Here is a 12,942-nt window from a genome sequence, read left to right on the forward strand (position 1 = left end):
AGAACCACTGGTTGAGTAACTTGTAGCCTACGTAGACTTCCAGAAGAGGCAGTGGCCAACCCTATTGAATTGTTCTGTTAGATTGATTTAAGGATGAAGCTCATGATAACATGTCCTGGTCATTTCACCTTAAAATCAACAGTAAGAAATTATATACATATATTTAATTATAGATGCATTTGATTTAAAAATTGCACTATACCTGTAGATAAAGAAAAGTATATGTCACCGAATATGTAATGTTTGTGACTTTTGTGAGATCCCCCTTAACATCACATAGTTTGACAATATTATGCCGTGAAAATATATATTTCTATATATTTTATATTTGCAAAACTGTAATTCTTCCAATAAAACAAAAGTGGTAAATCAATAATAAATGTGCAGATAAATATGATAATGTTTAAACGTACACTACTAAGATAACTGACAGTTTGTTTAACATGTTTAAAGGTGACCTTATCAATCAGTCGAACAGAATCGATCATACGAGGTTCCAGTGATTCATTGACAGTGGTCTGGTTGTGAGTTGTTATGTTGAGGAGATAACTGCCTGTTGATTTTTCATTAACCATCAGCTGCCTCATGGCGATAGTTATCTAGTTCTGTGAAAACAAGGAAAGGAGGGTTTGTTTATTTTTTTTCTCTCAGCTTTGAAAGTAAAAGAGGTGGGCATAAGCAGACGCCTCTGGACCGCGGGCCGCGCGTGCACGCTTCACTCGCTGCTCGTTACACACACTCTTTAGTTAACGTCACTTTTTATGCTTAGTTCTTCACACGGGATTTAGTCGCTTGGAAATACCAGTACTCCTCAGGTAGGAACCTCATAGTGGATAAATACCATGTAAAGTGGATAAATTAGAGAGCATGTTTTAATTTGAGAGAGTATGTTTGAATAATTATGGCATGTTTTGGGTATGTCAGAGTAACTACAAAAGCAACAACTAAATTTTGTATTATTTCTTTGGAAATATTTGCTCGTTTTGACGTGAGGCCGCTGTGCGAGTTCATTTCCCATCGTTAATCATTAGTCGCTTGGAGAGCAGTTTTGCGCCAGTCTGGGATATTCCCGATATTCCCACCTGATTCAAACAGATGTTGTCATGGAAACAGAGAGTTTGTTTCCTTTCTAGTAAGGAGGGTCTGACTGCTTGTTTGTGAGAAGAAGTCGGAAAGGAAACTTTGTAGTAGGGGGCAAGTAGCTGGGTTCTGGACTATTAAGACCTTTCTTAATAAACTGTTATGTTTTTATTACCTTAGATTGAGCTATTTCTATCTAAATATATCTTGCTCATGTGAAATAATGAAATGCTTTAAAAAAAACTTTGAATTGAATTGAATTTTTGTTGGTTGAATTTTCTGATGTGTTTGACACTTTTCAATATTGCAGTATTCTGTAAATGAGTACATCTGAATGGTTTACAAATGGGTGTTCTTCAACTATGGGCACTTTGGATTTCACACTATTTTAATTTCTGTGCTAACAATCATTGTATATATAAATGAATCACAGGAGAATTCTGTAATTTTTGTCCGCAAGTTTTCAACGACATTGTCATTTCACCACATCTCATGTAAGATAATGGACATGACATTTTAAATAATTCTAATAAAATTTAAATCAAATGTCTCAAACTATTTGTTTAGCTAAGGCTAATTTCATGGCCAGCATTTAATGTATCCGAAATACACTCAATTAAATATTTGTAACTGTTCTAGCTGTTGATTTCTTGCATAACTTGATCAAATTTAGGCTTGATTGGAAATGATGGGCAGTACAATTATTTGTAAACAAGGTCTACAATGCCTTTAAAAATAGGGACAATGGGGTGAATATTGAAATGGTTGATGTTTGTTGTTTATTTATTTTTTGTTTGTTTTGATCACAGATTTGAAACACAATAACACATAAACATTTATATCATTTTATAATTTACATTCATATTTATATTATATTTGAATGAATTTTACAAAAAAAGGCATTTGAAAAGTAGCAAAATAAAAATGTTAAAGACAGTATAATGTTTCTCACATTGCATTGCCTCCATGATCATGATTTAGTGCCTTGACAGAAAGTGAAATGCGGCAGCTGATGTGCCACGTTACACTCTTAACACTTATGAAAGAATGTTTTCACAGAAATGAACATTCCAGAACAAGTCATCACCATCATGTTTTTGTTCTGTTTTGGCTCAGTTCTTCTTTGAGGGGTTGAGAATTGTATTTAGATGACTCCATTTATAGAACAGATTGGTACTTATTAAATAGAACAACTATTTACTGCAATCTGAAATGTAGACTTTAACCATGCAACATAAACTTCAGTTCTACCCCTCTAACTCTGATGGGCTTTCTCAGTCGGCTTATACAATGCAATCAGCAGAAGCAAAGATTTACATGCAAAGAATCAAACAAAATATTATGTACATTTTCAAATAAAATCACTGGTTATAAAGTATTAACAGAATGCATTACCACAAATACATTTATTTGGTTTAATGTTTAATTGAGAAAAAAGCTGACTCACTCAACACTTAACAAAATGAAAGGAAAACAGTTATTTTTTCTCTCTGTTGATCAAGCAAAACAGAAGGAAGTGCTTTTGCCCTGGGGAATAGCTTTCTATGTCTATACACATACACACTCACTATAGTAACAAGAGCTGTTTTCTGTGCCTTGATGTTACAGAAAAGCACACTGTCAATGCTGCAGTATTTTACATTGTTTTACAGCACATCTACATTAAAACTATGTGTCCTTCATTTACTGCAGAGCCCTGTGCTAGTGTTGCATGTCAGTGTTTTTGGCAGCTGTTTGCACAGGTCCTCTCTTTGACCTCAGTCTTGTAGTGGTCAGCAGAAATCAAACAGCCGTGAGAGGGGAAGAAACCAGGGACAGGTCATTTTACATGTAGACACATGGCTTGAACTGTGTTTTACTCTCTGAAGCTAAAGTACTTTTTTTTTTTCAGTTTGTTGATCTCACGGTTTCTAGTTTCCTCAGTCTCTGTTGACTGTCACACGTCTGCTCTCTGCTTGCTTTTTATCTCTATTACAGTCCCAAAGATTCCATTGACACACTTTAAAGCAATAGTTTGCTCACTATAACTATGTGTTGTAAACTTTAAAAGACTCTTTACACAGTAAAACGCATCTTAAAAGCACCGTAAAAGTAATCGCAATATGTTTCAATTCTGCTAAAGCAACAAAATAGCTTAGATTTAAACACTTAAAATGGGGAACAAATCCTAGAAAGTTAGAAAACATAATTTTTTTTTTAATGTCCCTTTAGTATGATTTCTTATCTTCATTAAAGATTATATGGTTAAATTAAAGAACACACATGGATCTTAAAGTACTGATCACATTTGCAAACAGTAATTTGCAGTTAAACAACATTGAAATACTGATCAGATTTCCAAAGGTTGTTTGAGTTAAAAGGAATTACAGGAATGCACAAATAGTCTGTACAAATATGCACAAAAGAATACACACACAAAACTGGTGCTGCATTACAGGTTTTTTTTTTTACTCATTAAGCTCGTACAGAATACAGATAATAAAGCTTAGTTGTGCAGTTTTTATGCTTCATCAACATGATCTTTTAGCCATCAAGTGCTGTTTTTTAGAACATAAAAACTGATTTGAAGGGTAGTTTAATTGCTATATAAATCATGCAGTAAAACAAATGCTGAAAATGCAGTCCTGTCACCCAAAAATTTTAATTTGCTTAAAATTTATTCACCCAGACCATCCAAAATGATTTTTTTTAAGTAATTACATTACTTGATCAGTTGCTCACCAAAACTTGCTCACCAATGAATTCACTGTAGTGAATGGGTGCCGTGTGAATGAGAGTTCAAAATGCTGATGAAAGCATTGGTGATGGCCACAGCCTAAATCTTATCATCCTTTTCAGTGGTCTTATGGGAAATTATTGGTCATGGACACTAAGCCACATAATTAATATGAATTGAGCCCTATATTTAGTGATTCACTTTGTTCTTGTCCACAGGAAAACATGTATTTAATCACATTTATTTAATTTAACCACACAACACACAATTCTGTACTATAAAGCATTCAACAAGGCTTATACAAACAATGATGAAATGCTATAATTTTTGTATACAGTGTAACTTCATTCAGTCCAAAACCAACAGTTCTGTTTATAATACTGCTCCTTAATTTCTTTAAAAAGGAAGAACAAAGTTGTAGGTATTGTAAGTGTGAAAAATCTTCTTGACATTTTGCTTCTCACTTGCGCATTTTGACCCCTCTGAAATGGATAGATAATATTCAAAAATGGAACGCAGAGAAGTGATGCATTCCTGATTGATTCCCATCAAAAAAAGCAAATAAAAAGAAGACAGTTAATAATATTTATATAAAATTAATTCTCTTACACACAATCAGTTGCAACTAATGTTTGCAGGAAAGTCCCCAAGGTGTGGTTGAGATAGTGAGATGGTAAGAGGAGGAAGCGTGTATTGGTGCGGATGTACAGGGTGACAGATCGAGGCGTTGAGGTCACACAAGCTTGTGATGCAATTCTTCCTTCCACATAAACTCACAGAAGCTGCCAACATGATAGAAAACTCATTGCAAACATAAATATTGCTTATTTATGTATCAGTAGTCATGAACTTTAGATTATCAGTTAACATATAAACCAACCAAGAATGATGCTCTACATCATTTGAGGAACTAATTTGGTCAAAAGATTTTATACATATCTAAATTTCAAAACACACTTTGCTAGTCCAGGAATAGTTAGTCATTGCTTGTTCTTGTAAAACCAGTCAATAAAACATTACCCTCCAACTTTTTTCAAGAAAGACTGAATTATGACCTTAGAACAAAGGGAGCAGAGACCAGTTTCTTGGGGATAAAAATATCCCACCCCATCATTTGTTTTCACCGTTTTCACCCCCTGAACACTAGTTGTTCTGTTCAATATACACCCTTAAGCGCTCGCATGTCTGACTTTGATAGGAGACATATGAATCAGAATAAAGCTCTGAGTGATATGTTCAGTACAAAGACAGGAAATGTTTGGTCATTTTTCCCTCTGCCCTGCTCTGTTTTTAAATGTCTATGTTGGCCTGATGCTTCCTGATAAAAGGACAGGGTGGACACTGAATAAACGCAGAAGCTTGGTTCCATTGCAGTATGCTGCTGATATTATAACCATTTCTTGAAGGCCTTGTTCAGTACTGCATTAGTGCTACAAATAAAAAATAATGAAATGTTGTATGCTGTTTGTTAGATATTTGTATGTATGTTCTCATAATCCAGTGAGAAGCCTCTGTAACCATCTCTCTCTCTCGCTCTCTCTCTCTCTCTCTCTCTCTCTCTGTTGATCATAATGCATGTATTGTCCAGTGGATGGCAGTGTTGGATCATGATTCTGAATAACATCATGCTCAGTTGCTGCTATTGTAGGAAGGAGTCATAACCATCATATTTGTCAAAGACACAGCCCCCCCCCCCCTTTTGTTGTTCTTCTACACACACACACACACACACACACAAATTGTAAAACATTTATTAACACATTTATGTACAGTAGTCCGCCTCATTGCACAGGACAATCTGTCCTGTTTTACTTTTATTTTCCTGGAGAGCCTGATTTAGTAATAATATCCGGCCTGTATGCAATTCTTCCTACTTCTGTCAGAATCAGATAAAAGCAATTACTATGTCACATTACACATCATGTGGGGTCCTAGACAAGCTCAGCTCAGCTGTTTACATGTGTGATGTAAGTGGAAAGAGAAGCAATCAGGATAAAACGCATCTTTCGTAAATGAAAACAACTACAACAACACAACACCTGCCAACACAAATGGAGGCTTTGTGGAAAGGAGTGAGACATTCTATTGTGGGTAGAGAAAGATAACACTCATCGCCTGCTGCCTGCAGGGAAAACCTCACTCTCTTTTTCTATCCCTGGTTCTCGCTTCCTGGGAGAAAATGATCTGCTGCTTGCTTCACATGTTCATTTATTTAATTTATTAATGTGTGTTGTATTATATTATATTATACAGTGATTATAGGATATTATGATATTTTTTTGTATCCATTCAACTCATAAAAAAATAATCTTTGAACACATTTAAATAGGGTTCAGTAAAAACAGGAGGAATTTCCACAAATTTTTTTTAATTTTATGTAGCTGACAAAGACATTGATTTCATCACCAAGGAAAGAAGTTTATCAATGAAAAATGAATGAACTGTATTTAAATATACATACACATTTGTTTGCTTTTTGTTTATGTATTCATTAATTACTTTTTTAAGGAAACATTTTTTTTCTGATCAAATACAAGTTTTACAATTCAACAGATATAAAGCCTAGTAAAGCTGGCTGTTAAAATGTACACTCTGCATTGAAGATGAGACATGCTGCATCTGCAGTTTGTTTTGGCAGCTTCTTTCAATACATGGCTATGAGTGCAGCCAGAGAAATGACAAACATAGGCTTTATTGGGCATTACAGCTCACAGTGAATAGGAAACACCTCAGCACTAGGAAACAGTCCTAAAATAAAGGAAAAAATACAAATGCATTCTTTGTGTAACCTTCCCTGTCTACTGTTGTTGACTAGGCAGAACTGCGTTATTTGTTAGTTGTTTTAGGGCCTGGTTGATGGGACACATGTAATGTCATAGAAGCTGCTCTATATGCAAAGGGTGAAAAAGTGCAAATGTCACTTCACATGGTGGCTGCAGGAATGAAATTAATTTCCTTTAGCTTCACATAGACCGTGTTCTTGCATTAGAAAATAAAAGGTGCAACAGAGCAAAACACATTTGTTGTTCCAAGTTTTGACATTTAAAATTGATTTGAAAGCCTTATTTAAATCCTAATACAAGCTGAAAAAAGGAAATGTCTTAAAACACTTTTAATATATCATATTAATATATATTAAATAACCACCCTTTAATGAAAAAAGGTTTGTGCACAAGACAGTCACAATTTAGGTTTATACAATTATTTAAATGTTGTTTAATGTTTATATGAATTTCCATTTAGAATTAAATACTACATGTAAAATGTACTGCTTTAGCAAAATCCAAAAAAAATTCCAAAAAATTCCAAAAAAAAGTGGAATCTCAGAACAAATTTCACCACTCCGTTTGATATTTGTTATATTATTTAAAGATACTGATTCATTTTTAATTGTCACTTAAGTGTCCAGATAGCTTCGGTCCCCACTGCTGTCTTTGCATATTAAATTTAGAATGGCAGAAAGTATTTTAACATCAAAAAATGTTACACACTTCAGCTTTAATTTGCACCAGGGAAGAGTTAAAGTTAAATTTTTATACAGAAGATCTCTTGTGCTTCATTCTTTCCCTTTCTCGTTTACTTTTTCTCTTTCCTGCACTTCAGAATAAATTCAACCAAGTGGGTCAACTCATGCAAAAGGACACAATGTGCATGAGCTCATTGCCAGCCATGTTCTTGCATCCCCAATGCAGGCTTTGCATTCACTCGTCACTTTCTCTTTCACTTCTGCCTTCACTGCTCTTTATCCACCCCCCTCTACCTCTCTTTTTCATTACCCTCACTTTTCTCGGGATAACAGACACTCAGCAGTTTTTCACTCCTATCAATAGGAGCATTAAAATGAGCCTGAGTAAGAAACCTTTTGTTGGAGCTTAATTACGGGGCCTGGATCTGGACATTGGCTGTAATCCACACGCCCACCACCGGACACTATCTGTGTCCAACTGTGTTTCCTCAAACTGTGGCTGAGAGGGTACTAAAATGTAAAATTAGCTGTATCTAACGAAATATACACTTCTCAGTCTCTAAATGTTTACGTGCTCACCACTCACACACAGGCCGGGTCACACGAGATGACATCACTCACACTTCCTCTCCGCCTGCTGAGCAGCGTGCCCAGGGGAAAGGACCAATCAGCATATTATTATGACCCGGTTGCCAGGGTCCCACCCTGCTTTAATCTAAAAGGAATTTAGGCCGGAAAGTCAGATTAACTGGACTGAAGGGGTCAAAGATTCACCCCCTGGGTCTTGTGTCCTGCCTGAAGGTCTCAGAAGTGGTGGGTGTTGGTCATTTAGAGAGGCATTTATAGCCTGAAATAAACTTCTCAGTGTAAAGAAATTGTCTATTACAACTGATTTTTACTTTTATTATTATTAAAGAAGTCAAATTATATATTTTTTTTAAATGAGGCTCCACTACTCCTCAAAAGTTTGAAATAATATCTATTTTTAAATGTTTTTGAGTGAAGTCTCATGCTCAACAAAGCTGCATTTATTTGATTCAAAATAAATAGTAAAAACAGTAAATGTGATTACAAATGGAAAGAACTCTCATTTATTTAAATTGAAAGTGATATCTGAAGCATCATGTGACACTGAAGACTGGAGTAATGGCTACTGAAATTCAGCGTTACCATCACAGGAATACATTTCTTTTTCAAATGTAGTGAAATAGAAAACAATTGTTTTAAATTGTATTAATATTTCACAATATCCATGTTTCTATTGCATTAAATAAGTTCAGCCTTGGTGAGCATAACAGATTTCTTTTAGCAACATAAAAAAAATCTTTATTATTCCAAATGTTTGTACACAAACCTGTCAGAATTAAGGTTTACATGGTAGTTTATTGATATGGTACATGACATCCACTTTTTATGTCTGGAGTACTCTTAATTAGAACTGTGTAGTCTTAATGACTCACTGCATTGGTTTGCCTATTCTTAATAACCACTAGCTTCAAAATCAGTAGACAAAATGCTAGCAAGGCCCCTAGAGAATAGAGTAACAAAAACACCCATCTTATTATGCCACTGTAGTCCCAGATTTACATTTACTTCATATCCATTTCAGTAATACTTTCCACTGATGCAATATCTCAGTGCTTATACTGTTGATCTTCTTATATGAGTCCATGCAAGCATACTGAGTTTACACACAGACTAATCTACCCCTGAAATGAGGGCTTTGGAGATGCCTGACCCAATAAGACTTTCTCATGCCTCCAGGTATGACTTTATCACACAGTTTGCATCTGAGTTTTCTTCCAGCTATCAAACCTATATGTATTTTATTGAGTAGTGAGTTAGTGTGAAGCTCAATATCTTGCTGTGCTTGTTATGTGCAATATGTGCATGTTATGAAATACCAGAGCAGCAGATGGTTTGAACAGGTGGCATATAATAATAAGTGTGGGTTAGTATGCATTTCTCTCTTTTTTGCGTGGGTTAGCATGTTATAGTGGGTGGGCTTTCTATAAGGTGGCTGACAAATGTTAAGGATTCCTGAGACGGTTAAATGAAAAGTTCTCTGCCCTTCATAAGACTTTGACTTTGTAAAGCTCTTCAAAAATGACTTTCATTTCACTTCTGAATAGTGAAATTGAGGAACTGAGAAAGCATAAGAGAACTGGAGCTCGGTTTGGAAAAAAAGGAGTGGCTTTACGAAGCTATGACGTCAGTGACCGAGCTTTCTTTAATAAGCAGTAAATAGATAAATAAACACTTTACCAGACATTTCATACAAGTCTTTTTGCTGTTTGCTGTACTCTATATACAAGTTTTTAAAAACATTTAGCATATGCTTTTCATGTGTTTGCTTACTTTATATGACTTTTAGAAGCATTTGGACACTGTGGTACTAAAACATGAAACCCATGCGCATAGCTTTCAGCCCTCCACCCAAAAAACACCCACAAACACACCCTCCCAGTAGTACATTCAGGCCTTGGGAATGAGAATTAGAATACAAGAGCGACTTTGACAAGTTTATAAATACATCCTTGCTTCAAAACACACATGCTTTGCATTATAATTCAGGGGCCTGAGTTTTTTATACGTAGTGACATGTCCAAAAAAATTCAACTCACAAGCTGCTTAAAAAAAGAAAGAAAGAGAGGAACGAAGGATAGGAAGTGATAAAACATTGTCCCCTCCAAAAATTGTGGACATTCCCTCAGGGAGTCTAAAAGGCAGGTTGCACGCACTGAGGTTCAGGGGTCAATGAGCATGGAGATTGTACAAGAGGGGGCTTCATGTGACTGACAGCCTGCCAGCAGCAACTCTGGGCTCCTTTGACCTTAGAAAGCAAGTAGAAAAGGGGGAAACATGTAAAATCATAAAGAGGTGGAAAAAATAATTTATGTCCAAAAATACAAATCTAATAACTTGTACATTAAATTATTGATCTTTATTAACAGTATAGCAGACTACTTATAAGATGCATATGAAAATCAGTTGTCACTCTGTATTTCCCAATAAAATGTATTGGTAAGATGTTATTTTATGATCAAATCTCTGTAGTGTTATTGTGGGGCAAAACATATAATGCAGACTGCGAGAAGATAATATAACCGTTCCTCGAAAAACCTTATGTATCATATTTGATACTCAAATTTGAACTAGATTTTTCTAAAATGACGTATGAAAAATCAAATAAACTTAATTTGTTTTAGTCCAGTAATTGTTCATCTTTAAATATTACTAACCATATGATAGTCATTTATATGTTTGCTTTATAAAAATGAACGATTTCCTGGCAAAAAGATGTGTACCACAACCTGAAGGATTATACTAAAATGCCTTTTACTTGCTTAAAAGGTATAAACTATCATTTACACAACATGAGACATATAGTAGATTGTGTACAAGTGTTTCTGCAAAGTTGTGATCATGTTGAAAGTTTAGCATCAAAAACAGCAGGCTTTATAGGGTTAAAGTCTGTTTGATGAGGGTCCTTCACATCTTGCATGGCCTGGATTTCGCTCTACATTCTGCAGCCTAATTGCATAATTTAGGTGCCATGATTTAGCCCTAGGCAGTGGATAATTTGCAGTACTCTTGTCCGGGCTAAACTGCATAGGGGTGATTTGGAGTGGGGGGTGTGCTACAGTGATTAAGGGAAGTGAATTCAGAATTTAGATAGATAATGGCTGGCTGGGTTTGAATAGGGGGCAAACAGGGAGGGGTAAAAGGGTAGCCACCATTGATCCCTAGCTCTCTTCAGTCTCAGGCCTATCTTTTGCTGGCAGGTGGCCACGTCAAGCCTCTCTTCAAACACATGACATCACCTTCAGTTATCGCCAGCAGTGTTGCTGCAGCAACAGCTGAGCAAGGCCTATGAGACCAGTCACATCTCTTCTTCAGCTGCAACACGTCACACATGCTCATACAGTCCAAATCTTCCATTTCAAACTGTTACTTTTATGCTTGTTGCGTTTAAAGGCACAGGAGTATCTTGAAGATACACCACTAACACCACTGAGAACAATCATCCATCCAAGCATTGGGGTAGCGACTGTTCCATGGAGAAGCAATAACGCTTGTTTTATTGAGGTGAACAATTCTGGTGACACAGTAAAGGAGGTTTGTGTAATATTAACATGGTAGTGGTTTAAACTTTGCCCTAAAACGTTCATAAAAATGTCCTTGTTATGCATTTCTTCCTAGAATCGTCTCAACTTCTCATACTCTGCTCTTACAACGTTTCTATATATAGTCTGGTGTTATAATTGCCATGCAGCCACTTTAGCCTATAATTTAACCTGTAGCTGCATTCCTCATCAGCAGGAGCCTATCCACTACAATCTATTTATGTAAATATGTATGTATAACATGTGATAAAAACTTATTTTTATTTGGTGATAGTAAATTACTACATTCACTAATTTTAAATTATCTTTATGATATGATTCTTGACCTCCACAGCCCTATCAATAAACCGACACCTAAAACAAAATGCTGTTCCTTTTGAATCATATCATATTAGTGGATATCATTTAGCATATATATTATATATATCTGTCTGTCTGTCTATCTATCTATCTATCTATCTATCTATCTATCTATCTATCTATCTATCTATCTATCTATCTATCTAATCTATCTATCTGTCTTTTAATATATGTACCTTTATGGCATATGATTCCACACACTTAAGCATGATGAGTGTTTTTAGTATAAAGCATGTTTTGAGAGGAAACAACAGAAAGCAGGACCCTGATGCCAGGTTTACCCTTGTGATGATGTTCTTGGGAGGGTGAGGGGTGTAACTCATTTCACATCTTTGGGTTTCACTGAAAGAGGCCAGGAAAAGCTCAAATCTTTGTCCCTCCCCTTCTCCCTTCCCCCTCTCTCCGATTTAAAACGAGGATCGTGCATGAAGTGTATCATAAGTACAACTGCGGATGTACAGTAGATCAGACTGTAAAGGAGATTACACATATCACCCGATTTATCATTTTTTCCCCCTGCTTCATCACATTCTTACTCCCCTCATGAAATAAGGTGCCTCGATACTCCCTCCACGCTGTGCCGGGTGTGAAGTGGACACGCCGGGGATGGACGTCTTTTCATTTGCATGTGTTTTGTCCACACCCCTTACGAGATAACGACAGGACCAAGCCTACAGCCTTGCCTTCAGAGGGAGAAAGTGACACGGCTCTCTGTGTGTGTGTGTGCAGTGAATCGAGATTGAGAGTGCAGGAGCGTTTATCGAGGATATATTTTCTACGTCTTGCGCGAGAAACTTACTCGTTCCATCCATTAACGTGACGTTGAAAGTGTCAGCGCGCGGATTGAAAGATTCGGATTTGGATTTAAACATCGATGATACCAACCCTGACAAACATGTATGTGGTTTCATTGTTCATTCATTTATTTTAACGACGCTTTTGTGATGTATATGGTCATGTTCTGAGTATATTCGGTGCTTATTTGAAACACCAGATTTACTTAAAACATCTCTAACGGAAATATACAATAGATGGTAAAGTATAATGCCAACACAAAACAGTCTATGCCAATGTATTTTGAGCTACCTGGTAAAAGCGAGTCCATTTGCCTTACAAACTGTGAATATTTGTAGTTTTTAGTTATTTTGCAAATGAATGTTCAGACGGTGTGATAGACTTTCTCTAAACATGGC

The 12,942-nt window shown here is 36.0% G+C and overlaps 1 protein-coding gene across 2 annotated transcripts in view; it reads left to right on the forward strand.

The window, feature by feature from the left end:
• Positions 1-65: 65 nt before the first annotated feature.
• LOC127977037 (rho family-interacting cell polarization regulator 1) overlaps positions 66-12,942 on the forward strand; it is a 65,010-nt gene continuing 52,133 nt past the window's right edge. Inside the window, exon 1 of one of the 2 annotated variants that reach the window (XM_052581688.1) lies at positions 66-815. The gene's annotated coding sequence lies outside the window, so the exon portion shown is untranslated. Of the gene's footprint in view, positions 816-12,182; positions 12,647-12,942 lie in introns of those variants that run through there. The other variant, XM_052581687.1, reaches the window with a different exon arrangement.

Source organism: Carassius gibelio, chromosome B18, assembly GCF_023724105.1.
Source record: "Carassius gibelio isolate Cgi1373 ecotype wild population from Czech Republic chromosome B18, carGib1.2-hapl.c, whole genome shotgun sequence".
Lineage (NCBI taxonomy): Eukaryota > Metazoa > Chordata > Actinopteri > Cypriniformes > Cyprinidae > Carassius > Carassius gibelio.